The sequence below is a fragment of the Ambystoma mexicanum genome, chromosome 8, assembly GCF_040938575.1.
Source record: "Ambystoma mexicanum isolate Mex_15411 chromosome 8, UKY_AmexF1_1, whole genome shotgun sequence".
NCBI classification, from domain to species: domain Eukaryota; kingdom Metazoa; phylum Chordata; class Amphibia; order Caudata; family Ambystomatidae; genus Ambystoma; species Ambystoma mexicanum.
Window position 1 is genome coordinate 172,071,231 of NC_090929.1, and position 27,848 is coordinate 172,099,078.

General features: G+C 49.3%; 1 protein-coding gene across 5 annotated transcripts in view; it reads left to right on the forward strand.

Moving 5' to 3' along the window:
• The window catches only part of GPSM1 (G protein signaling modulator 1), a 1,136,422-nt gene that overhangs the window by 595,304 nt on the left and 513,270 nt on the right, over positions 1-27,848 (forward strand). The gene's annotated exons all lie outside the window — the stretch shown is intronic.

The following is a 27,848-nucleotide window of genomic DNA, read 5'->3' on the forward strand; positions in this document are numbered from 1 at the left end:
GTGTGGGGAAGAATAACCCAATAAAAGAGAAGCCCCTGTTTTTCCAAAGGGACACTTACATCATGCTTGACCCCATTAAAAGCCCTTGCACCAATTTAGAGAGGTGTGTTCTTAATGGGTCTCTTTCTCTCTGATTGGAGGTTACACTACAACCACGAACTGTTCTCACAGCTCAGGAAGCCCCATCATTCCCTTCATTTAATTCATCTTTTCTAACGCGCTTAATACCAGAGACCAGTCGCTCGGCGCGGGACCAGGATTCGAACCTGTGTTGATCTGCGTTGTCTTGCTTGCCTTGCTCCTGCGCTATCCTCCTGGTGGAATCTGTGCCAGTGAGGGAGACCTGCTTCTGGGTTTCTGGTGCCACATTGGACGCCAGGGCCTGTGGTGTTCTGCATAGATGGGAGGATGAATATAGGGGCCACATCCCCTGCTCTCTGCTGCTGTACTTCTTAAGCACATTGTAAACACCACCACCCCCAGTGTCTGCCTGTATCTACACAGGAAGCTATGTTCATTGTCTTCTGCTGTTCTCCTACCATCATACTCCTGCATATCCTCCATCTTACCATCCTACCCTTCACCTGCGGCCCACAATCTCTCGACTCCACTTTCTCGATTATTCTCTCTTGCCCCTCACCCCAATAACCTACAAACCACCGTCATGGAAACGTTCTTGATCACTTCTTCCTCTCCGCCTCCCTCAATTTGTCTTCCTCTGTGTCGAGCCAGCACACTATGACCATGCTCGCGTACGTTTTGCAGTCTGTCCCGCCTCCACTCTTCCTCCCACCTCCTTTAAAAATCACTAAATGAAAATTCAGACCTGGGTCTGTAGCTCCCTACATAAGTCAGGACCCCTCTTCAACCTCCCTCTCCACCTCTTGCCAGCTTCATGGAATCGGCATCTCTGTAGTCCTCCATTTGACCACCATTACACCACTCGCTCCTTCCCACCCTCTTGCCCATCACCTCAACCATGAACCTCGCAGCTGAGGATAATCGTACAACTCAATCCTCTACTACAAGGGATCACTCACTCTTCGCTTTCACTACTGCTCTGGACTAAGCTCAGTCAGCTCAAATCCTGGCAAGCGATCCATGCCCCACGCTAGTCCACGCTTGCCCCCCTAGATTCCACGCTTTCTTCTTCTCACTGCTGGATTTGTTGGCTACTTCTTGAAAATCTCTCAAATTTAGGGCCACCTATGGGACCCCTTCTCTCGTCCTGCTTCTCCTCCCTTCACTCCACCTCCACCAGTCTCGCCCTTTCCTTACTAATTGACTTTCAGCCAACCTCCTTGGTTGAGTTAGCTGTGATCCTTCTCACTCTTCCTACCCCCCCACCCGTGTACCAGCTGAACCCTTCTTACCACCGACAGCCCATAAGCAGGCAACCTTGATCTCCTCGCACTTATCAACGTTTAACTACCGTCTGGTATTCTCCATCACCAAGATCGAGGTCAACCAACGTCGTACCCATTTTTAAGCTACCCGCCTCTGACCAAAACCACACAACCAACTATTCGCCCATTTCTCAACTTCCTCAATATTCCAAAGTTCTCAGGTTTGTAGTCTTCCCTCTCAGCCTTAAGACAAAGGACCAGTTGCCCGCTCCAATCTGATTGGCGCAGCCAACACGGCACTGAGACACTGCTTATCTACGTATCGAACTAGACACAGTGACTGCCCCTTCCTCCTTCAGACTCTTAAACATCCTGGCTCCCAGGGCACTGTCCTCGCTTGGGGGGTTGGGTGTCTCCTTACCTTGCTGCACGCTCCTTTTCCATTTCCTGGAACCCTGGTTCCTCCCCCACCACCTGATGGGTGCCCCACAGGCCTCTATGATGGATCCCTTCCTATTGCCGCTCTACACCAGCAATTGCAGCAAGCGCACCTCTTCATTGCGATTGCCATGTCATCTATTTGCCGGGGATTCCCAAAACATCTCCTCTCAGTCCCTCACCAGAGCTGCCCTCCATATAATCTGTTTATACATTATATTTCAACAGTGGGTTTCCTTTGGAGTCTAATAAATGGTGATCTATTTTGCCTTCATTATAATGGTGTCTGATAAATGTATATACCTCTTTTGTGAACGTGATTTGATTTATCATAAATCGTGCCTGGTTGCGCTGTGCAAGAAATCAAAAAGAAAGGACTAATGGCTGGGTCACATAAAATGCACAGGGGTTATTTGGCACATATCGTTTCTGTGGATTAGCGCCATTCGTGTCACATAAAGCATTTGTCAGAGCAGAATTGTAGGCCCCCAGCCCCTGCCCCCCCCACACCCTCCAGCCCCCTAAACTCCCCTCCCCCGACCCCACCCACCTACCATCTCTAAATCCCTCTCCCCGCGGTGGCAGCTTTGTGGTTCCAGCGGACACTGATGCATGTTGTGGGGCGTGGGGTGTGGAAACTATCATTAGCAATCTGCATTTTTGACGCATGTACAAAGGTCGGCAGTAAAAAGACCGGGTACAGGGCCTGAGCACAGCTGCCAATGCTGCATTCATAGTTCAAACTGGGCGAAAGATTCAAGTGGCGTGTGGGCACTCTTTGAAAAGTATGCATTAGGGGAACCAAGAGGCTTTTATGTCAATTTAGAAGAGGAGTCTGCAACCTGCAGCTCTCTCAGATGTTTGGCACTACAACTCCCGTCATCCCACACCATGCACTATGCTGGATACGGCTGATGGGAGTTGTAGTCCAAAACAGCTGGAGAGCCAAAGGTTGCAGACCCCCTAACCAACATGAAATCTAGTGCCTAGACACCAAGGTGAGAGGTGGGATTGCCCCAACACGCTCTGCCACTATGTGCGTGTGTTAGCCTGTTGTAAGCTCTGCTTCCCCTGTGAAGGTCTCGCCACTCGTGGGCGCAATTATCGACATACCGGGGTTCCGACGTACACTGCTGTGTGTGCACAGACCCTGCAGCCTCCTAGGAGGTCCTGCACGGCGCCTCCATAACGTCATTAGCATTGACGCGGGCCCTTTAATTTTTAAGTGGACTGGCGGCTTTTCGCAAGAATCGCAATGCTCGGCTTTTCCCTGCAGAGGTCTCGGCGCGCTTCCCCGAAACCGGGAGCGGGTGGGGCCTGTGTTTACTCGTGGTGTTGATTCTCCAGGTGGAGCCAAGAGAGGGAACGCAGAGCCTCTTCCAGGGAAGTCTTGGAGCCTGTGTAAGGCCATGTTCCCAAACACTGCCCTCTCTATCCATGAACCCCCATCTCCGCCATGCCCCTCCGGACAGCGCATGAACATAATGGGCCTCATTCCGAGTACGGCGCTAACCAATGGCGCTATTAACGCCTTGGTTGACGCCGTACCCTGACCGGCAGCGCCTTGGTGGATGGCGGAATCACCGCCCCATTCCAAGGTTGGCGGGGCGGTAATTCCCCATTCACCAAGGCTCTTCCCCATTCCCAAATGAGCCCCCATAGGGCTCAATGGGAATGGGGAAGATGCAAATAACGGTGACCGTTCATTACGGTCACCGTTATTGGCTTGGAGGCCCCTTTGCGCCCTCGACTTTAACACCTGCTCAAAGCAGGCGTTAAGGGTGAGGGCGCAAAGGGAACTCGGAGTATGGCGGTAAGGGATTACCGCCACCGGTCTCGTTACCGGTGGCCGCTATCCCTTACCGCCATACTCGGAATGAGGCCCAATGTGTACCAAAACTAGCAATTACACATTGGAAACAGGAGGTCAGTAGCTTACGCTTGGCTCATGTATCCAGCTTCTGCCAGTCCTGGCTTTGTAAACTGAAGAGCTCTGCATGCTGGCAGAGGGGCACTGCCCTCTAGGGAACTCTGGGAATTTCCCGGTACGGCTCCGCACCCACGGCCTCTTTTGGTTACCAGAACACCCCTGCATTCTGGGATGCCTGCATGCCCCTTAATGCAAAGTGCTTTTGGCCGAAAATCAAGGCGCGGTTCAGGTTATCCCACTTTGATGCCCACTTCAAGCAAAGATGAAGCAGTGGGCCTCATTATGGCATGGGCGGCTGCCGATGTCATAATGAGGCCCATTGCTTCTACTTTACAGGCATGAATACAGGCACGGCTCCCGCCGGTGCATTTTTTTTCCGGCGTCCATGAATGAGCAATTACCGGGTAATTACGGCCCAGCCGGACACAGTAATTGCCCATTTGCGGACGCCAGAAAAAAGATGCTCCCCATTCCCATTCGGCCTTATAGGGCCGAATGGAAATGTCGGATGCACAGTGCCGGTGCATTCGATATGCTGTGCTCGCGGGTGCCTTTCTGCCCGCCAGGTCCGACCAGGCGGGTAGAATTTTATATGTGAGAGCACAACTCGTAGTTTGCCGGTCCAGGATCCACGGTACCGGCAAGCTTACCGGTACCATAGTTCCCAGACCAGCAAACTTATAATGAGGCCCTTTGGTTTGGGTTCATCAGAAGAGCGTAGCTTCGTCCAGGCATGAGTCCGGCACCCAGTGTGGGTCAAATCAAATTTGCTCTCAGTCACTCTGCATGTATGCGATATCCTCAGACCCTTGGCACCCCGAGCTGAGAAAACAATTAATTTAAGAGAAGTAATGGGAAATATATCACCCCCATGCCCCAATAGGAAATATATCACCCCAATAATATAAAAACAGCCTAAGTATACTGTAATGTCCCGCCATGGTCATATGTCTCTGCCCTGTCGGGAGCACAGATATCTACTTCAGTAGCAGATTGGCTGCACCATTACACGTGACATTCCAGCCAGTCTGAAGATTCTAAGAATAAGTGGCTCATTTGGATTTGAGTTTTCCCCATCCTTGAGGGTCTTCTCGCTTGCGGACACTGATGGTGGGAGAGTGGACAGCATATATGGGGCCCTTATGGAGACTTGAAGTGAAATCCACGTTCCCCTTGCAGGGACAGGAGCCCCTCTCCATGTTATTGACCCCATTCTATTGCTTTCACTATGATCAGAGAAAACAGACCCAGTACGCGTGTGTGTGGTCGCGCTCCTGTCCCAGATTCTGGTAGGTTTGTAAACATGGATCAGGGATTCACTGCATGCATCAGTGTAGGGTCTCCCGGCACCTGGGTGCTCCAGAGACCAGGCACCCGCCACCGATCAAACCAATCTGTGCACTGCAAGGTAACAATGTTAATACCCTTGCAGTTCCACGTCCCTTAAATCTGAGCACCAATACCACCAACCCCCAGGAAATTCAGAAGTTGGCGCACCCCCATATGTGTGAAAAGGCATGGGACCCACAGACCCCCGGGTTTCTATACCTTTCAAGGCAAGCATGCAGTGAATGTGTGGGTAGGCTAGGTACTACCGGGGTGGCCACCATGGCAAAAATGGCAGCCACCCACATAACGGACTGCACCAGGTGTTTGCTGATACAGGAAAATGGGGCATAATCCCTGCTATTGTGCCCATTCTGTGGCTATCGGAAGCATGTAGTCCCCAGCCAGGGTTGACAGATGATGTTTGGGGAAAAACACAAATGCGTTCTTCAGTTGTAGTTTAAGGTTTTCAAATGAAAAATGCCAGTGGAAAAATGGTTCCATGTAATAATGTCCCCGCAAAAATGGCTCCTGACAAAAATGTCGCCGTTTTTTACAGAGACATTATTACATTGAATATTTATTTATTTACTTTTTTTATTTTACAAGGGGGGCAGGGCACATCCCAGTAACCTTCCCCATACATAAAGTCACCATATATATAATCTCAATGGGCCTCATTACGAGGCTGGCGGTAAGGGGTTAACGGCGCCGGTAAGGATGCCGGTCACGTTAACCCCTTACTGTCACATTACGAGGTCCCTTAGCGGGTCCCACTAAGGCCAGCTGGTAAAACCAGCCGTCCGTAGCGAGAGCCGCTAAGGGACCAGGGAGCTCCCTCCCCATTCCCATTGAGCCCTATGGGGGCTCGAATGGGAATGGGGATGGGTATTTTGAATGAGGAATTACCGGGTCCTCCAAGGTTGAAATGACCCGGTAAGTCCCCATTCAAGGGACCTGGACCCGGACACGAGTTTGGAGGCAGCCATGGCGCTAATAGCACCATGGCTACCTCCAAACTTGTAATGACCGCCAATGTCTTTTCCCGGCGGTATTATGTATGGGGACATGATTACCTGATAGCGGAAAAATGGCCCATCCTTTTTTTCGGCACAAGCAGTTTCAGATGGTGCAGCTGGGGGTCGCTACAGCACATGCCTGCTCATGCAATCATGATAAGGAATGGGAGGAATGAATTAATTGCAAACCCAGGTAAATGTCTTCTGGTGCGGGAGGCAGCTGGGGGTGCATTCATCATAATAGAGAATGTGTTTCCAGTGGGTGACCCCCCCTGATATTTATCATCGAGCTTGCAGGAAATGAGCTACCTTGAGCTTCATTCATCTTCAAGCATATTCACCGCCCCACACAAAAGAGCTGGAGTCTGCATGCAACGTGGTGTCTCCAAAGATTGAGGACCTTCTGGCGAGGACTGCAGCCTCCTAGCCAGCAAGTGCCCACTTCAGGTGGCACAGCTGTTAGTTTGTGAGGACTGCTGCTTCCTTTGGGCATGACTTCAGCCACACCTTTACACGTCACCCTGTGGCAAAATCTTAAGCTAAAGCAACGGAGGGAGGAGGCGCGTGGCTGTGGATTATGTTATGTGGAAGGTTCTCGTGCGCGCACTGTTGCCACCTGCGTGGTTTATTGGCACTCTGGCAGACCTGTAAAGCAGGGGGGGGGATGGGGATAAGTTAGACAGTTCTAATGTCCTTGTCACAGTAGGACAAAGAAAAGCAGCCAGCAGTGGACCTGAAACCCTAAATGACCACTTAAAAAAAGCTATTCATCTTTCTTTGGCAAAGTAACAATGGAACACCCAAAGGTGTGGGGCCCATTTTAATTTAAAAAGAGGAAAAGCCCTAATTACACACCTGTCCCCAGTGGCAACTAATCCCTGAGTGGGATCTCTGGTGTCACCAGGAAGCGCAATATGTGGAGGCAGGGGAACTGCTTTTTTTTTCCTTGCATCCATCCCCATCAGAATGAGTTTATTTGATTGTCAAAAAAACACTTATTGTTCATTATTTGTTCAGGGTTTTACCTGGTGTTTTAGTTAGTCCTCAATATGTGACCTCTTGCTACTGCTAAGACCCACTGAACTGATCCAAGATGCACCATGCATGTTTCCCCTATGCGGAGGTCCAATGCAAAGTGTTGCTCTGCTTATTAACCCCACTTTCTCAGCTTCAGACAGGAACAGAGAGGCTCCTGCACACGGAAGTAGGGCAAACAAGCTGTAACCTACCGGCTGCTATTGATAGAAAAGTAGGTGTCAACTAGAGGATATATTCCACCAAGGGGCTCCGGGTGACAAATGATGGGCAACAAGAGCAAAGCATGAGTTGCCCATAGTGTCAGCCAGTAGCCCAGGGTGGACTATACCTCCAGCTGTATAGCTATTCATGTTTGATTTAGTGTTGTGTATGCTCCCACTCGTCCCTTCATTGCCCCCTGTGCGGTTCCCATGTATCAGCACGGTAGAGGGTGGAGAGACTAGGCACGAGGGGACTAGGCACAACCTCAAACAATCTCCCTAACTTCCCAAAACAAGAAAACAAAAGCCTTGTGCCCTGCCCCCATCTCCCTTGTATGCTGCCAACCAGCATTTCTCTACACAATGAACCTGGACTGTATTTATGTGGGTCCAGTGCAGGGTCACCATGAGATAAGAATTTAATGGCACTGTTGGATTTTGCCCAGGTCGTAGTTCAGCTGTTAAAGGCTATCTTCGTTGCATTGTAAAGAAGAGATGTTGCTATTTACCAAATGAATAGTATGCATTTGATCGACTGTTTAATGACTGGCAGTAAGGACTGGGCAGAATTCGGAAGTATGCATGAATTTCATATGAAGAACTCTGGAGGTCTGCACATATATGAATATCTCTCTCTCTCTCTCTCTCTCTCTCTCACAAGCTCTGAGTTGCTTGCTAGCCATGTCTGTCTTTTATATAATTTTGATACCTACGTATGTAAATGTTTCTTTTTTTCTGCCCTACAACCCTAATCTTTTATTATTATTGTATATATTGAGTGCTGACCTAGCTTTGAGAAGTAACAGAGCGCTTTACTTTGGTATACAACAGTACAGATGTGTAACAGAGCGATTTACAAAGGCATACAACAGTACAGATGCATAACGGAGCACTTTACAGAGGCATACAACAGTACAGATGCGTAACGGAGTGCTTTTTCGAGGTAACAACAGAACAGATATACAGTAGGTGGTAGGATACAGAGGGACACAGAGGAGGGGGTAAAGCTATATAGGTTGGCAATGAGGAAAATAACTGTGCGCAAAATAACTGGAGTGTCAACATTCTAGAGCTAGTTATGCAGACTGAAGAGAGGCAAATGAACGTGTCCATCAGTGCGTTGGCCCTCCCCCGTTTTGAAGGTATATACATAAACGGGAGTACCTCGCTCATAGCGTCTACCCCCGCATCACCATTGTATCGCCGATGCCAGAGACGTTACTCCCTAAAGCAACCTTACAGACTCTACCCAGATGACATCCACGAAGCAATAAATCTGCAGAGGATGTAATGCATGGGTGAGCTGGAATCATGAAAGAGACAAATGATGTCATGGCGGAGGCCGACACGCGGTGGCACATTAGATACGAAGCTCATATACATCCAAACATGAAGAAAGGCGAACACTAAGTCAGATTGCACTTAGACGCAAAGAATATGCTTGCATCCACTAGGGTAGAAAACATATACTCTCTTTTCTATGCTGAAACGAAAGTCGCACGAGAGCACATATAAAATCTTGCTTAATGTGGAAAGCAACAAAAATGAGTGGCCATGTAAATCAAGATGGAGGGCGCAATCACGTTAGGTGAATGGGAGACATCGAGAAGGCAAAAGACAGCAGAGACCCTGTCTTGCTGAGCCAGCAAAAAGAGCTAAGCCTGAACAGCACAGATTGCAAGTGCACAGTTTGCCAAGGTTAATGGGGAAAGACAGGTTTGAACCAGCATTGGAAAAGTACAGACAATAAGCAGATCCCAGATGACGGACACAACTCTACCTGAAGCAGAAAAAGAAATAAATGTTGCAGGAAGGTCAGGATCCCACCAGCTAACACCGGACACTGAGAGGAAAATAGCTCGAACAAGTTTCTAGAGGCCAAACAAAGAGGTAATGACACCCATAGCAAAAAGGGCTACAATCCATATAAATTATAGAACAGAATAATTTGAAATGCGGTCCCAACACACGTGACTTGCAGCTGCCAGGAAATGCCTATTCATTAGAGCCAGACATGGGCAGACAGAGACCTTCATTCTCATCCATCTCTTTGGGACAAAAGATACAATACAGTATAAAGTTGAAAGCTAAATGCCCTGGCTCGAGGCCTAGGGAATCAGGGAATGGCAACTTTAGTGGAACATGCAGCACCTTGGGCGGTTATCTCATCTTCAATTGTAGCTCATGTGCTGGTAAGAGTCCAGCCTGCCAAGCCTGAGAAGGCTATCCCTGACCAATCACTGTCCACCTTTCACGCTCACCTTAACAGTGTTGCAGCCACCACCCATAACGCGCCCTGATGACACGTGCCCCATGTATTGTTTTTGTAGGATGTCCCAGGAGGGTCCCACCTGATATCACAGGCCAATTAGAGTACTAACCCCATATAGAATATATACTGTACCATACTACTCACCCAATCATATCCCACCTAGATTTGTGCAATGTATCATTTGTTTGTGGCGTCTTATTGAAGTGAAACTCTGTGGCAAGCCTGTACCAAGACGAGAGAGAACTGGAGATCACCTGATGTCCATTGCTGTCCCTGTTTTATTTGGATATCGTGTGAGTGGTCTGAAATGCGAGGCGTGAAAATTGGTGAAGGTTTTTCAAAAGATGCCATTTTATTAACTCAAAAGGTTGGATAAACGCCTCACTATCCCTACCCTAATGAGGATTTCCCAACTTAAGATAAACTAAAGGAAACACTCTAACGAAAGTATTCTGTCCCTCACACTTAATTGTACATGGTTACAACGGAGTGTGGGAGCCCCTCTACTGAGAACGAACAAAGGTTAAACACCCTGTTCTATGGAATTTCTTCCACTCAGGTGGGTCTACAACCAGATTTTAGCTCACTGCACCCTTCACAGAGGAGAAATATCCATTTGCATGTCAGTCTTTGTTCTACCCACCAGGGCAGTCCAGCACCAGAAATGTGTACCATCGGGTTTAAGTCTTTTTTTCTCTTAGGACCTCCTTTTCATAAGGGCATTCGTATTTATCAACTTGAAACCAGCAACTGTCTTCTTTTGGCTTTGGCAATTATGGTTCTTTCTTAATTGCTTTGGTATATTTCTCTTTTGCAGACCCTCCAGGATATTGCAGCATGAAATGGCAAATTTTGCAGCATCAAATGGCAAATTTTGCAGCACAAATCTTTATTTATTACGGCATTTTGCGGCATATATTTGATTGACTGGAGGGTCTAAGATTGGAACATTGCAAGAAAGAGGCAGTGTTCAAGGCTACAAGAGAGCCAGGGTGTCAATTTTCTACCCTTTGTATCAATTTAAAAGGAAGAGTCCCAAATATCTCTGGCTTGGCAGAACAGTGTTTGTTTTGGCTATATTTCGGGTTTAATGTGCCTGCCTATTTAATATTATTGACAGTATTGATCATTATAAGTTCTCCAAATCCCAACCACCCACACATGTCTCTCACCAACACACCTCACATGTCTCACCAATTCCCCATCACAACTTGCGTTCCCGAACCTATCACTCTGTCATACACACTCATGTGCCCTGTCACACTTTTTGCACTCCCCAGTCCCTGCCACACTCCAAATCATACTCCCAACTTACACTCCCCAATTCCTCCCACAGTTTACAGTGCTTTATTCTTTCCTGCTACTTCTGAATCTTGTATTCTTTCTCTCATTCTATCGCACTCTTCCCTCATCCTTTCTCCCAATTGGCAGCTCACTGCCTCTTTCCTGCCAACCGCTCCCTCTCTGCTTTTTGGCCCACAGCTCCTGCTGAGCCCACGCTCACCTCTAGTTTTTGTACCTCCACTCCCTCTCTGATTTCTGTCCCGCTGCCCCATTGCTTCCTCTCTGCTCTCTTGCCCACTACTTGCCCCTCTGACCCACTGTTCTCCCTCTGCTTTCTTGTCTGCCACTCCACCTCTCACCCATCATCCCCCTCTCTCGCCTGTTCCTCTCATATTTGTGACCATTTTTAATTTTTTTTTAAATGTAGATTTAGGCTCAGATCCTCAAAAAATGGGGCATCTAAAAAAAGTGCAGAGGATATGCTATTTTTAGATAACCCAATTTTTGGAAATGAGCAGATCACCTTGTTCTTGGGCTGTGCTGTGGCACAAATGATGTGCTGGACGCTGGCCAGCCGCCTTTTGTGTCGGAAGCCCTCTCCCAACAATGTTCTACAGGCTCCCAGCACCTTTCTCTGTGACGGCCTTTAACGGGCCTGCCCCTCTAAAATGTGACCCCAAAAAAACTCATTTCTACCCTATTTGATGAACAGAAACGCAAGTTAGGTAACAGCGATTAATAACTCTGCTGTCACAAAAAAAAGTATGACCGGGTCAGGAAGACCCTATCATGCAGTGGCACCCACAGTGTGCCTATTCGAACCAGGTGCATAGGTTTCCCCACAATTTCTGCGCATTTAAAAGCGTCTTGTTTGTAAATTTGGGATGCGCTTTTAAATGTGCAGAAACAGACCTTGATTTGCATAGAGGGGTGAAGTAGGCCATCTGAATGGGTGCATATAAGATGTGCCTATTCAGGTGCCATAGTGGATTGTGCTGCTCTTCGTACGGGGCAAGTGATGAGATGTTTTTGCGCATTCCATTTCTTGCGTCACATTTTTTTGGGAGAACCCTGCCCCGATTGTTTTTATTTTTCTAATAGTCGTTTTTTTGTAAAAACAGTCTTTTTTTAATGGTCTTTTTTGCAAAAACTGCAATTTTCAATGGTGTTTTTGCAAAACCAGCAGTTTTTGCACTTTTTTAAAAACAGCAGTTTTCGCGGCATTTTGCGGGATTGCAAAACCGCTATTAGCTGGACGGTCTGCTTTTGGCTTCGGCAATGAGTGTTTATCTTTTCTAGCATAGATATTGCACCTTTTCTTTGCTGGCTCTTTTTATGCACCACAATGTCACAATCATATGCTTCTGAGATGGCAATCAGATTGTTATGTTGCCATCTGTGCCCTTTTAAATCAGCTTGGTTGTTAATATAAGAATTAACTTGTTTTCTATTGGTTCAGTATTCAAAAGGGTTCTTTTTCACTTGCTTTACTTTGCTTATCACTTTACTACTGTTGAGGCCCCTGGACTTGGCCAGCTGGCAGATACGGAGCGCTTCGGGGTCACTATCTAACAGTGAACTCACCAGGTATGGTGTGCACTTCCGTTCGTCTCACTGCCTCCAGGTCCTCTGCTTCACTTTCCCCACGTGGTACGGAAATCTCTTATCCGCGGTCCTCCACAACTCACGTCTATCACCAGCAGCAGGGCTTTCTTGGCTGCCACAACATGTCGGTGCTCGCCTGCCACTGGTGCTTGTCAAACAAGGGGGAAAGTTATCAAAAGGTGCACTTTCCACTGCGTGACCTCTGCAGCTAGATTCCTCAGAGGGAGAGTCATCTGTTCTGACGCTTCCTGCTGCACCAGTTCTGCAATTACTGTCTGGAGCAATGAAGACCCTCTCAGGACCGACATTGACCTCACACGCCACCATGGACCCGGCATCTCTGCTCCCAATTGACCTCTGCTTCTGCTGCTGCCACATGGAGGTAGGACAACTACCCCACCATCTGCTGCTCCTACCTATGGCCTGCAACTGAGGGGGCTTCTTATGCCTCCCAGTACTCCTCAGGTGTGGGTCATTATTCCTAATTGACTGTGACCTGCAGTCCTGTGCCTATGCAGTCTTCTCCATCGTCCCAGTACTGTGGGATTCATGGAACTTGTAGTCCATAATATAGAATTCAGCTTTCTTAGTGAAATTATCATTATCATGTTCACTATTCATCATATACCTATCCCCCACAGTGCTATGAGGATTCCAAGTATTATTTGACTTTGCAGAAGTGTATGGTTTTTCAGGAATTAAATTGGTAACATTTAAAGGCTCTTCTTTGCGACTTTGCGACTTTCTCTGCGACTTACAGGGGCTTTTATGTTTATAAATGTCAGTGATTTTAAGATGGTTTTTCATGATTGTGGTTATCTTCATCTATATTCCGACAGTCAGTTTGGAGAAATTAAAGCTCTCTCGGACAGCAAGCCATTACATATTCCAGCATTACAGATATTCCCTTCCTTGAGGAACACAAATACAGTGTCTCATCCCTGGCAGTCCTCATATTTCCCTGGGGCCCTTCTCCTCTCAGTGTGGTCCTCACGGCTAACCCCGCCCCCAGGGTTGGGATCAGGGAATGTCTGCCTCTGCCTGACTACCTTGGAGGAGACTTTAGGTATAGCTTTTGTGAAGATTCTATAGGATAAATCACAATTGTTAATAAAAATATTATTTTTGCAACATTACTGGCCTCTTCTATTTTTTGGGCATGGGGCGCTCCCTGCCTGTCCGCTGCATACCCAAGAGGTAGCTTCAACCCCATTCTCGAAAAGACACACCATTGTCTGCTTCCCTCACACTGCTACTTCATTGCCACTCTTGTTTCAGAAACAAATGCTGCAGGAAACCTCTCAAATCATTTGTATTTATGTACGTATTTATTTGTATAAATCATGTTCTAGAGTAGTGCTCTTCCAACTTTTTTGGTCGGGGCCCCTCTGAGCAAAATTTGGGCAGGTCGGGAACCCCAGAAATGCCAAATGGACAGTATGTATTGCGCGCCGTCACCTGCTCCCATCACAGTCGCTGGGCTCCCTCATCCCACTCCTACCCAGTCCCTAGTCTCTCCCCACCCCATCACACACCCTGGGCTCTCCCCACTCTGCTCCCACCACTATCCCATCCCGTCCATTGTGCTCCCACCATAGTCCCTGGGTTCCCCCCATCCCGTTCCCAACACAGTCTAAGGGCCAGTGGCGGCTGGTGATTTTTTTAAGTGGAGCGGCATAGCTATTTCCCCGAAAAATGACATAGTGACCGAGCATAGTGAGGGAGCCCGAACCAAAAAAAGGAGGTTCGGGGGAGTTTCCTCCTGTGAAGTTTTTTTAAATAATGGGTTAAAATGTTGCATTTTAGAGCATACTTTTAACAAAAAAAATTGGTACATAGCCAAACAGTTTGCAATTGGGGCTGGGGGGCTCAGGGGGCAGGCATGACATTTTTACTGGACATCTATGATAGATGTCCAGTAAAAAGATACCATCCCTGACCCCTGGGCCCCACTGGGCCTAACACAATCAACATGATTATGTGTGTATGCAAGGCGCTGCACATTCATACAGCAATCACACTATCATTCACACGAGCATCCATCACCATACACTCACTCATAATTTAAGCATGCATACACGCATCCAGACACATGTTTAAATAAAAACAATGAACATAAGCGTATCTTCTGCATTGGCCTGCGTGTGGGTGCTGAAACGCCCTGCTCCAGGCTGCTCTGTCCGTATGTGCGAGGAGGCGCAGGAGCTCCCCCTCGGACATACAGACATGCAGTGCCCCAGCCAGCATTTCCAATGAGCTATGCAATGCTGGCGAAGCAAAAGGCCCCAGCACTTGCATGGCTCAGTGAGCATGTGCGGCTGGGGAACTAAACTGAACTGTCAAAGGGAAACAGTGTTCCCTTTGACAGTTCAGCCAGCCCAGGAGCACTCCATCAGCTGGAAAAAGCAGCTGAGGGAGTGCTCACTGTTTCACTGGGCTGGCTCCTTAGCTCCTCCATAATGGGTGAGGGGCCACTGGGTGGGCACCTCCTCGCCATTATGGATGAGCCGCCAGGCTCGGACTGGCCTATAGGGCAATGCATGTACCAAAAATGTAAAATGCTAGCGTGGGCCAGTCAAAATGGGCCACCATTTACTTCACTATACAGTTAGTAATTTTGACCATTGTTGCTGAATATATCACAATTTACTACATTTTAGCACAAAGCACCCCCTTGGGTACTTTTGAAACAGTGGGCCTCATTACAACCCTGGCGGTAGCTGTGCCGGTAAAACTGGCACGGCTGCCACCGGAGTTGCATCTGGGTCCGGCACCCGCGAATGGGCAATTACCGGGTCATGCCGAGTTAGGCGGACCTGATAATTGCCCTTTTGCGGGTGCCGGTACCTTTAGATCCCCATTCCCATTGAGTCCCATAGGGCTCAATGGGAATGGGGAGCTTGGATGTACCGGCACCGTTAACAACGGTGCCGGTGCATCCGACGAGCTGTGCTCACGGGTGTCACACCGCGGCCGTGGAAACTCTGGGCAAGATGGAGGCGGTATCGAGCCTCTATACCGGTCCGCTTGACGCTCTAGTCGTCTTGGACCGGCAGGTATAATAGGAGACCACGCCCCCTGCAACTCGCGTTGCAACTCGCTTTCGTTAGTCTCTTGACTTTCGCCCGCGTAGCAGTGCCCCTTCCAGTGTGCATTATTACTCCTTGCTCCCTCTGGTCCTTTGCTACCCTTACCTCTCCGACTGTGTTTTTCTCCACTGGATTCTGCCTCGCTCACTTCCCCTTCTCTCGTTCCTCCTTTTTGTTTCCTGCTCGGATTCCCAGTCACCCGTTCGCGGTGTGTTCTGTGTCCGCGACTCCTTACTACGCCCGTGTCTCTCACTCTTTCACTCTCTCCAGCTCGCTTTCTCTCTCTCTCTCCCGCTCGCTCTCTCTCTCTCTCTCTCTCTCTCTCTCTCCCTCTCTCCCGCTCGATCTCTCTCTCTCTCTCTCTCTCGCACTCACACTCTCTCTTTTCTCTCTCTCTCTCGCGCTCGCACTCTCTCTCTCTCTCGATCTCTTCTTCTTTCATCTTTTCCTCCTCTCTTACCTTCTTCCAGAGTTCTATCGTGGCTATCCTTCTTCTTTAGCCTCCTGTCTGGAATAGTTCCTCGCTTCCAGTGATCGGCCGAACCCCATTCTCTCCCAGAGCTTCGCTTGGAGCAAACCCTTATCCGGGAGGATCAGACCTTCTGTTAACTTACTGTTTCAGCTGATACGGGACTACGCCAGCCTCTCCAGTCTCCAGTCTTCACATCGGATTTGTCAATACCATCAATTGACACACAGGGTTTTTTCTGCCATATCAGGCTTTTTCCCTGTTTGAGGAGCGGACTCCCCTGGGTTCACCTGACTGCCAGATCCATAGGCGGGCAAGGTGGCCTCGGGGGGAGACCGTCCCTATCTCTTCGAACGTAAGAAGGGAAGAAGGACTATCCAGTCAAGCGACGAAAGAGGGAGTTCCCAGACAGAAAGAAGAAGGAGACCAAGGTCATCAAACCCTGCTGAAGTTCCAGGTGAGGAGTCTCAGGGGGCAGGAACCTTTACACACTCTGACAGATTGCAATGCCCAACTACCGGCATGGCCTCGCTGGAACAATACCAAGAGATGGTGACAGCTATTCAGGGCCTTCAGGCCGAGGTTCAGAATCTCCGGACCGAGAACACGAACCTACGCCAACAAGTAGCGACACGAGAAGAATCCCGAGGCGACTTACCTCCCCTGGCTTTTTCTTTTGGGAAGTATGATGGCAATCCAAAACTCCTAAAGGAATTCCTGAACGCCTGTATGGTTTATTTCACATTTCGACCAAGGGCATATGAACTGGATAGAACTAAGGTAGGATTTCTTGTTTCCAACCTTGCTGGTAACGCACTGGCTTGGGCAACTCCACTGATAGCACTCGCAGATCCTGCCATAGCGGATTACTCTCAGTTCACTCAACTGCTGCGTACTAGATTTGAGAGACCAGAGGTCCAGTATTCTTCTTATGAAACCCTTCTAGATCTCCGTCAAGGCTATCAAGATGTGCAGACTTATGCCTCTACTTTTACCAGACTGGCCACAGACTCTGGATGGCCAGATACGGCCCAGCAGACCCTTTTTCGCCGAGGCTTACAGGATGAGCTCAAGGACGAGCTAGCCAGGATGGCGCGTCCTACCTCCTTTCAAGAGTTGGTTACTTTATCCCTGCAATTGGAGTACAGATTGCAGGAACGAAGGTTAGAAAGAAGGAGATTCAGACTCCATCCCTCAGGAGGGATTCCCACTGCAGGTTCTCCTAACCGACCACAACAGGAGGAGCCTATGCAAATAGGAACAACCCGAGGCCCTTTGACCCCCGACGAACGCAAGAGACGCAGAGACCTGGGTCTCTGTATGTACTGCGGATCTTCGAAACATTTGCTCCGGAATTGTCCAGAAGTCCCCCCGAGACGTCCGGGAAACGCGCCTCCCCGGTCTTGAGCAGGGAAAGGAACCGGGCAGAATCGAAGAATCCCTGCAATTCCACCCACCAGGATCCTTCTGCGGACAATAACAGCCTTATGGTGTTTTCTGTGCACCTTACATTTGAATCCTCTCCTTCTGTAGAAGTCCTAGCAATGCTGGATTGTGGTGCGGCCGGGAACTTTATTGATATCCAGTGGGCTCAAGAACAAGGCATACCCCTGCGTCGGAAGGCCTGCCCTTTGCCTGTAGAAGGGGTAGATGGAGCTCCCCTTTCATCCGGTCCCATCATTAAGGAGACAGTCCCGGCTAACATGTCCTTGTCTCAGCACCAAGAACGGATTGTCTTTGATGTTATAAGAGCAGCCCATACCCTGGCTACGTAAACATAATCCCAGGATTGATTGGTCTGCAAATACCGTCTGTTTCTTGTCACAGTACTGCACGAAGGAATGTCTACCACAACCCTCTCCTTTGATGAGGAAGGGGATAACACTCTCGACATTCACTACAGTGGTCCAAACGATTCCACCGCATTATCAGGAGTATGCTGAAATCTTCGAAGACAGGCTACCTCGTACTTTACCCCCACATCGAGCCGAGGACTGCGGTATCGATCTAAAGCCCGAGGCATCGGTTCCTTTTGGTCGTATGTACCCTATGTCACTTCCGGAAAGAAGAGCCTTGAAGGAGTACTTGGATGCCAATCTGCAAAACGGTTTAATACAAGAATCCCGTTCTCCGGCAGGAGCCTCAATGTTCTTCATTCCCAAGAAGGGGACTACGGAATTAAGACCGTGTATAGACTACCGGGGGCTGAACAGCCTGACCATCAGGGACAGGTACCCTATGCCCCTCATTAAGGAGGTACTGGAAGCAGTGGAAGGAGCCTCAATCTTTACAAAGTTAGACCTTCGAGGAGCCTATCATTTATTGAGAATAAAGGAGGGAGATGAGTGGAAGACGGCATTTAGAACTCCCTTGGGACATTTTGAGTATAGGGTAATGCCCTTCGGACTAGTGAATGCTCCTGCCGTGTTCCAACGTTTTGTAGATAAAATCTTCTCAGATATGCTATACCTCTCAGTGGTGGTCTATTTAGACGATATTTTGATCTTCTCTTCCTCCCTCTCTGAACATCGAAGACACGTCACGCAAGTCCTTCAAAGGGTGAGTGAACATCAACTACTGGTTAAACCCGAGAAATGTGTTTTTGAAGCCTCCTCAGTATCCTATTTAGGATTCATTCTTTCTAAGGAGGGGGTACAGATGGATTCGGAGAAGGTTAAAGCAGTTCTTCAATGGCCTACTCCAAAGAATCCCAAGGATATACAGAGATTTCTGGGATTATCTAACTTTTACAGAAGATTTATTCCTAGCTTCTCGGATATTGTTCTACCAATCACCCGTTTGCTTAAGAAGGGTCAGAAGTTCGAATGGGATAAGGAGGCGGATCAGGCCTTTCTTTTACTTAAGAGGACTTTCACCACCGCTCCTATCCTAGTGCAACCAAATCAGTCTCTTCCTTTTGTGGTGGAGACGGATGCTTCTGGAGGTGCCATAGGAGCGGCTCTCCTACAATCAGGCAAAGATGGAGCAGAACATCCGGTAGCATACTATTCCAGAACTCTTACACCTAGTGAGAGGAACTACTCCGTGTTGGAACGAGAATTACTGGCGATTCGTCAGGCATGCATTGAGTGGAGGCATTTACTGCAGGGGGCGGCACATCCATTTCTGGTTCGCACAGACCACCGGAATCTTAAGGTATTACAACAGATGGAATGCCGCAATTCTCGCCACGCCCGCTGGGCGTATTTTTTTTCCCAGTTCGACTTTGAAATAACCTACCTTCCAGGAAAGGAGAATGCCCTAGCGGACGCTCTGTCCCGCAGTCTGGAGCCCAAGGAAGAACAGGGCCTGGGTGAGATACTCTCTGGTAAGAGAATCCTAGGAATGATCAACTCCTTCATACAAGAAGTAGAGCGCTCGACCAGACTCTCTGAAGTCTCTCCCGACCATATGACCCTCATGGAAAGGAGAGGGAAGCTATTCTTTCATCAAGGATCACTGTATTTACCATCTGAGAAACTCCAGACGCAAGCCTTGTTCTGGTGCCATGACCTTCCCTCGGCAGGACATAAGGGCCAAGAGGCAACACTCCATCTGATATCCAGATATTTCTGGTGGCCGACTATGGACCAGGACGTCAGAACCTACGTGATGGCGTGCCCGATATGTGCGGCTAATAAACCCATTACTCATCGACCCATGGGGTTGCTCCAACAAGAACCTCTACCATCACAACCCTGGGAACACATTTCCACTGATTTCATCGTGTATCTCCCTCTCTCTATGGGATCCACCGCAATCATGGTTACGGTGGATACATTGAGCAAGATGGCACACTTCTCTCCCTTGCCTGGCTTGCCTTCTGCATCCGAAACCGCCGAAGTGTTCCTGAGAGATATAGTAAGATTGCATGGTCTACCTCGGACCATAGTTTCCGATAGGGGTTCCCAATTCACATCCCGATTCTGGTCAGCTTTATGTAGCACTTTGGGTATAAAGAGAGCCTTATCCTCTGGTTATCATCCCCAAAGCAACGGACAAACAGAACGCCTAAATTCCACCCTCGAACAATATCTCCGTTGTTTTTGTCATCGGGAACAAGAGAAGTGGAAATCCTTTCTAACTTTAGCAGAATTCACCTACAACAACACCAAACATTCGGCAACGGGCTGCAGCCCCTTCTACTTCACCTACGGATATAATCCGAGGCATATACCTCTCTTTGGGGTTCCTCCAACTTCAGTCCCTTCGGTAGACCAGCGCCTGTTTGATCTTCGATCCATCCAGAAGGAAGCGACTCAGAAGCTGGAGGCAAGTAGAACTCGATACAAGAAGTATGCTGATAAGAAGAGATCTCCAAACCCCGAATGGGAAGTGGGAACTAAGGTCTGGTTGTCAACCAAATATCTCCCACGTTGGGTTCATCCTGGTAAATTCTCAGCCCGCTTTATAGGCCCATTTCCCATTTTATCTCAAGTAAACCCAGTGGTCTTTCGATTACGTCTGCCATCCAGTCTGAAAAGGATACACCCTGTTTTTCATACCTCTCTCTTGAAGGCTTATCATCCAGATCCCATGGGCCGTCGTATACCCTTTTCTATACTCCAAGATCCCGAACCAGAGGAATATGAGGTGGAGAGGCTGGTGGATTCACGTTACAGGCATGGAACTATACAATATCTGGTTCAGTGGAAGGGATATTCTGTCGCAGAACAGTCCTGGGAGCCCAGAAGTCATATCCACGCCCCACGACTTCTAAGACAGTTCCATCGCCTACATCCGGGGAAACCTGGGGGAGAGTCGATGAAGAGAGGGCATACTGTCACACCGCGGCCGTGGAAACTCTGGGCAAGATGGAGGCGGTATCGAGCCTCTATACCGGTCCGCTTGACGCTCTAGTCGTCTTGGACCGGCAGGTATAATAGGAGACCACGCCCCCTGCAACTCGCGTTGCAACTCGCTTTCGTTAGTCTCTTGACTTTCGCCCGCGTAGCAGTGCCCCTTCCAGTGTGCATTATTACTCCTTGCTCCCTCTGGTCCTTTGCTACCCTTACCTCTCCGACTGTGTTTTTCTCCACTGGATTCTGCCTCGCTCACTTCCCCTTCTCTCGTTCCTCCTTTTTGTTTCCTGCTCGGATTCCCAGTCACCCGTTCGCGGTGTGTTCTGTGTCCGCGACTCCTTACTACGCCCGTGTCTCTCACTCTTTCACTCTCTCCAGCTCGCTTTCTCTCTCTCTCTCCCGCTCGCTCTCTCTCTCTCTCTCTCTCTCCCTCTCTCCCGCTCGATCTCTCTCTCTCTCTCTCTCTCTCGCACTCACAATCTCTCTTTTCTCTCTCTCTCTCTCGCGCTCGCACTCTCTCTCTCTCTCGATCTCTTCTTCTTTCATCTTTTCCTCCTCTCTTACCTTCTTCCAGAGTTCTATCGTGGCTATCCTTCTTCTTTAGCCTCCTGTCTGGAATAGTTCCTCGCTTCCAGTGATCGGCCGAACCCCATTCTCTCCCAGAGCTTCGCTTGGAGCAAACCCTTATCCGGGAGGATCAGACCTTCTGTTAACTTACTGTTTCAGCTGATACGGGACTACGCCAGCCTCTCCAGTCTCCAGTCTTCACATCGGATTTGTCAATACCATCAATTGACACACAGGGTTTTTTCTGCCATATCAGGCTTTTTCCCTGTTTGAGGAGCGGACTCCCCTGGGTTCACCTGACTGCCAGATCCATAGGCGGGCAAGGTGGCCTCGGGGGGAGACCGTCCCTATCTCTTCGAACGTAAGAAGGGAAGAAGGACTATCCAGTCAAGCGACGAAAGAGGGAGTTCCCAGACAGAAAGAAGAAGGAGACCAAGGTCATCAAACCCTGCTGAAGTTCCAGGTGAGGAGTCTCAGGGGGCAGGAACCTTTACACACTCTGACAGAGGGTGCCACACGGCCTGCCAGGTCTGACCTGGTGGGCTGTCAGGCACCCACGAGCACAACTCGTAGTACGGTAGCAACGGTGCCGGTAGCTTACCGGCACTGTTGTTACCATACCACCATAGTTGTAACGCGGCCCAGTCTGTGACTAAAGGAATTAATATCCATTTACAACTGCGGGCCACTTTTTAATTGTTGCCTGAGACAGTTTCATGCTTCAGCCCGACCATGTGAGCCACCCCTGCCCCATTTCTTCCAATCTAAACAAAAAAAAAGTTTTTTTTATTTTTTTTATATTTCATGCTGAGCTCTCAGGGCCCCCCAGGGATGCACCCTGGGTGGTCGCGCCCCACAGTTTGAATACCGCTGTTCTAGAGGTTCTTGCATTATTTTTACATCATTTTGCCTTCCCCGCACAATTTATAAATAGAGGCGTCCAGGTACCAGAATGCAATATGATGTGGGCCAAACAGCTAAATCTATTTGATCATTTCAGACTTGGCATGCGCTGTCCTTCTTACAGAAGAGCTTCTTTGATAGTCATATGCTTCTAGTCATTGTTAGACAGACCATGCATCTTGCAGTTGCACAGAAATGTTAAGCATTTTTTTATTTGCCTCCATCAAGCAAATATACACCCTACCAGGAGCCCATCAGGAACTGTCCGAGTTCAGCTGTGCCAGTTTGGCATGTGAGGGCTTGGGGCAAGTTAGGTGGACCTTGACCCTTATACTGCACAATTTCTACGCCAGTGGTACTTTGCTCCCCATACCTAGAACCCAACCAGAAAAGGTACATCTGGGGTCCTGCCAGCCAACCTGTCTTCACGCGTCCTCTTGGTACCCCCACCCCAAAAAGACAAACAAAGGCCTGTTGTCCTGCAACCCTCCCTTTTGCCAACCTTCTCCAGTCGCCCTCACCCCAAAATAGATTCGATTCGTGTCCTGCCTGCCACCGAAACTCCCCTTCTCCTTCCTGGTGGGCTCTGCCTCTGTGTGAGAGTGGGATCTGCGCTGCTGAAAGTCAAGGCTGCAGGTCACGCACGAACCAAGGCAGAGCAGAGCGTTGGCAAGCTTTGAGCTGCATGGCGCCCGTTGCGACTGTGGTGTAATCGGGCTGGTCCTCTGCGTCCCTTGGGTCCCAGGAGAGCCGGGCCAACGGAGGAAGATGTTGTGTCGTCTGCCGTGACGTCACGGTAGTTGATTATGAAGGTGTTAAAACATGAAATGGCATTGATTTCGAAAGGATTCTTGCTGATACACAAGTGACTGTTACTGACGCCATCCAAGCCGTCAGTTGGCTCATCCCGTCCCATTTTACTTTGCAAAACCACAATTAATAGACATACAAATTAAAAAATAAATCAAGTGTAAATTACAAGCATGTGAGCTGTGACAGTGCTCTGATGGTGGAGCGGATACGAGTGAGCAATGCTGGCCCCGTGAGAGCAGCGCCAAGTCAGGCTTACTATGTATTTCATATTTCCGGTCTTGCCGCTGAGGTGCCAGGCTACCCAGTGGGGTAAATGGGGGAGCTTGGGAGATGATTGTGTTCTCTCTGGGCTGTGTCATGGGCAGTTCTGGAAATGGACATTATTAACTGGGGGGTCCCACCACCAGGGGCAGAGAGAGGGGTCGGGAGGATGGGCCTCAGCACGCCGTCCTCATAAACATTTTAATTTCAGGCGATTTATTAAGACATTGGGGGTGGGGTTGTCAAGCCTCTCAACCCCCATTAATAAACATTTTCTTTGTAGGAGGTTAATTAATACATTATTAACAAGTGCAAATTAACCCAAGAAAGGGGGAGCGTTTCCTATAATGTTGCAAGCAAATCATAAAAGGTGCGCATCTTTTAAACGTACAAAGCTGTATTTCTATATTTTTCTACAGACTGGAATTTTAAGGCATATTTGTAGGTTTTGAACCAGACGTTCCAGTGGTCTAGTGGGTAAGTCGCCTGACTTGCGCCCGGGCAACCTGAGTTTGAATACTGGCTTCGGCAAACAACGGATCAATTACATAAAAGGGCGCAAATATATTTCCAAGGGCTGAGATTTGGGGAGACATTTTTATCCGATCAGGGAAAATCCGGCCCAATGACCAGCGCTGCTCAGATTGCAACCATGGGGGGTCAAAGATGTTCTCCGATCGTAATGCTGCTCAGTTTATTGGCCATTGTTGCATATGCTTTCATTTGTGGCATCAAAGCTGTGTAAAGTGTGCATGATCGGATGCATTGCAGCATGTTCCTGCATGCGTGACAGTGAAGTGCTCTGTGGTGTGCATGATCGGATGCATTGCAGCATGTGCCTGCATTTGTGACAGTGAAGCGCTGTGTGGTGTGCATGATCGGATGCATTGCAGCATATGCCTGCATGTGCGACAGTGAAGCGCTGTGTGGTGTGCATGATCGGATGCAATGCAGCATGTGCCTGCATGCGTGACAGTGAAGTGCTCTGTGGTGTGCATGATCGGATGCATTGCAGCATGTGCCTGCATTTGTGACAGTGAAGTGCTCTGTGGTGTGCATGATCGGATGCATTGCAGCATGTGCCTGCATGTGTGACAGTGAAGCGCTGTGTGGTGTGCATGATCGGATGCATTGAAGAATGTGCCTGCATGTGTGACAGTGAAGCGCTGTGTGGTGTGCATGATCGGATGCATTGCAGCATATGCATGCATGCATGTGCGACAGTGAAGCGCTGTGTGGTGTGCATGATCGGATGCATTGCAGCATGTGCCTGCATGTGTGACAGTGAAGCGCTGTGTGGTGTGCATGATCGGATGCATTGCAGCATGTGCCTGCATGTGAGACAGTGAAGCGCTGTGTAGTGTGCATGATCGGATGCAATGCAGCATGTGCCTGCATGTGTGACAGTGAAGCGCTGTGTGGTGTGCATGATCGGATGCATTGCAGCATATGCCTGCATGTGCGACAGTGAAGCGCTGTGTGGTGTGCATGATCGGATGCAATGCAGCATGTGCATGTGCCTGCATTTGTGACAGTGAAGTGCTCTGTGGTGTGCATGATCGGATGCATTGCAGCTTGTGCCTGCATGTGTGACAGTGAAGCGCTGTGTGGTGTGCATGATCGGATGCATTGAAGAATGTGCCTGCATGTGTGACAGTGAAGCGCTGTGTGGTGTGCATGATCGGATGCATTGCAGCATGTGCCTGCATGTGTGACAGTGAAACGCTGTGTGGTGTGCATGATCGGATGCATTGCAGCATGTGTCTGCATGTGAGACAGTGAAGCGCTGTGTGGTGTGCATGATTGGATGCAATGCAGCATGTGCCTGCATGTGTGACAGTGAAGTGCTGTGTGGTGTGCATGATCGGATGCATTGCAGCATATGCCTGCATGTGCGACAGTGAAGCGCTGTGTGGTGTGCATGATCGGATGCAATGCAGCATGTGCATGTGCCTGCATTTGTGACAGTGAAGTGCTCTGTGGTGTGCATGATCGGATGCATTGCAGCTTGTGCCTGCATGTGTGACAGTGAAGCGCTGTGTGGTGTGCATGATCGGATGCATTGAAGAATGTGCCTGCATGTGTGACAGTGAAGCGCTGTGTGGTGTGCATGATCGGATGCATTGCAGCATGTGCCTGCATGTGTGACAGTGTAGCGCTGTGTGGTGTGCATGATCGGATGCATTGCAGCATATGCATGCATGTGCGACAGTGAAGCGCTGTGTGGTGTGCATGATCGGATGCATTGCAGCATGTGCCTGCATGTGCGACAGTGAAGCGCTGTGTGGTGTGCATGATCGGATGCATTGCAGCATGTGCCTGCATGCGTGACAGTGAAGCGCTGTGTGGTGTGCATGATCGGATGCATTGCAGCATGTGCCTGCATGCGTGACAGTGAACCGCTGTGTGATGTGCATGATCGGATGCATTGCAGCATGTGCCTGCATTTGCGACAGTGAAGCGCTGTGTGGTGTGCATTGAAGAATGTGCCTGCATGTGTGACAATGAAGCGCTGTGTGGTGTGCATGATCGGATGCATTGCAGCATGTGCCTGCATGTGTGACAGTGAAGCGCTGTGTAGTGTGCATGATCGGATGCATTGCAGCATGTGCCTGCATGTGCGACAGTGAAGCGCTGTGTGGTGTGCATGATCGGATGCATTACAGCTTATGCTTGCATGTGTGACAGTGAAGCGCTATGTGATGTGCATGATCAGATGCATTGCAGCATATGCCTGCATGTGTGACGTTGCATTGCCGCATATGCCTGCATGTGTGAAGCGCTGTGTGATGTGCATGATCGGATGCATTGTGTATGTCCTGTGAGCGGGGAACTAGGAACATTGGAGACTTTGCAACTGTGAGTGTACAAGAAAATACGAACACCAAAGCATAGCTCACATTAGTGCTTGAACTTGATGGTCCCTGATAGTCGGGTCCACATTGGTGGATGCAGGTTTTCAGAAGAGGTCTTCCAACATGGTGGCTTTGGGACTTGGGTGTACGAGTAGAAATGCAGGAATGATGTAGAGTTTTATGGAGAGTTAAGCGATACGTGGCTTTTTGCAAGATTGCATACTTCTGGTAGAGTGTGGAAGCCAAAATTGGGACTCGTGTTCCAAACACCACATCTACATCAGTTAAGTATAAAAAAATAGGAAAAGTGGCAAAATCGATGGCGGCAGTGGGGATCCATGCCTACATAGTGCATTGGGTCTAAATAATTGGCTTTACTTTCCTTGTGTAAGGACCTATTTTTGCTCTCCAATGCGGGCCCTACGAAGCTCCTCCTATATTATATCACACAATTTCTTTGCTTCTTTGAGGCAGCACTGACTCCTAAGTGTGGTGTACCACCCCTTTAAGATAATGTGAGTCCCTGCCAGGTCTCGTGCTCATGTCACATGTCAGTGCCCATGTGAATATGTTAATAAAAAGGGATGAGCGGTTTCCCACTCATCAGTTAGCACCGCCAAACTCCAGCCTGATGTCTCCTCATTTACAGCGCTGTGCTGGTGCTGCGTGTTATGTTGAGGGCGGCCACCCGTGCCTCAGGTGGCCCACACACACACACACACAGCAGGCATGCACACGCATACATCGAAGGAGACGCGGGACGCGCTGGTGCTAGTGACGCGTCCCGGCGGCAACTGCCGTGGTACGCAGTTTATTTAACCTGCGCATGCGCGGGCCCGAAACGAGGCTCGCGCATGCGCGCACAAACTAACTGGGACGTCACATCCCTTTTTTTCTTTAACGACAAACAGTATAACACTCAGGGTGCTCAGGCTCCCCTGAACTTGTAAACATGAACACGTTGTCTCACCAAACTTGAACGGCCTCTCTTGCAATAGGCTCAGTCCCCTGAGTCCAGGACGTAGTCCTTTAGATGAACCGGTGGCTTGCGGTCCCAGCGGATGGGATGCCGGGGCGTGACCGTCGGCAGGGGGTTGTCGCCGTCTCCAGCGGGAGTGCTCTCGCTCGATGGCACGTCCTCTTGCGCTCTGGGGCTCCTTTCCGGATTTAATGTCTCACCCGGGGTCTGGGCTTCATTCGGCGTGTCCACTTCCTTGAAGAAGGACCGGTTGCGGGTGACAGTGCCACGCTCGCACGCTGCCGTAACCATTGTCCCTTTCACATGCGTTACCTTCCAGGGGCGAGGTTCAAAAGGTAGAGACAATTTGCCTTCCGGGTGCCGGTTGCAAACCAGCACTGAATCTCCAACTTGCATTTCCGTTTCTCGCAAACCCCTCCTCTCACTTTCCTTCTGGTTGCGCAACACCCGTTCTTCTTGAACCTTACCATCATCAATGACCCCGGGTCCTCGGCCCTCCACTTCCGGTAACATTCCCGTCGGGCACCGCCCAAACAGCGCCTCGGCGGGAGCAACTCCCCTGGACTGATGGGGCGTTGCTCGATATTCTCGCAGGAATTCCACGAGCTTTGTCCGCAGGTCTTCACCCCCACTGGCTGAAATCATTAGTACC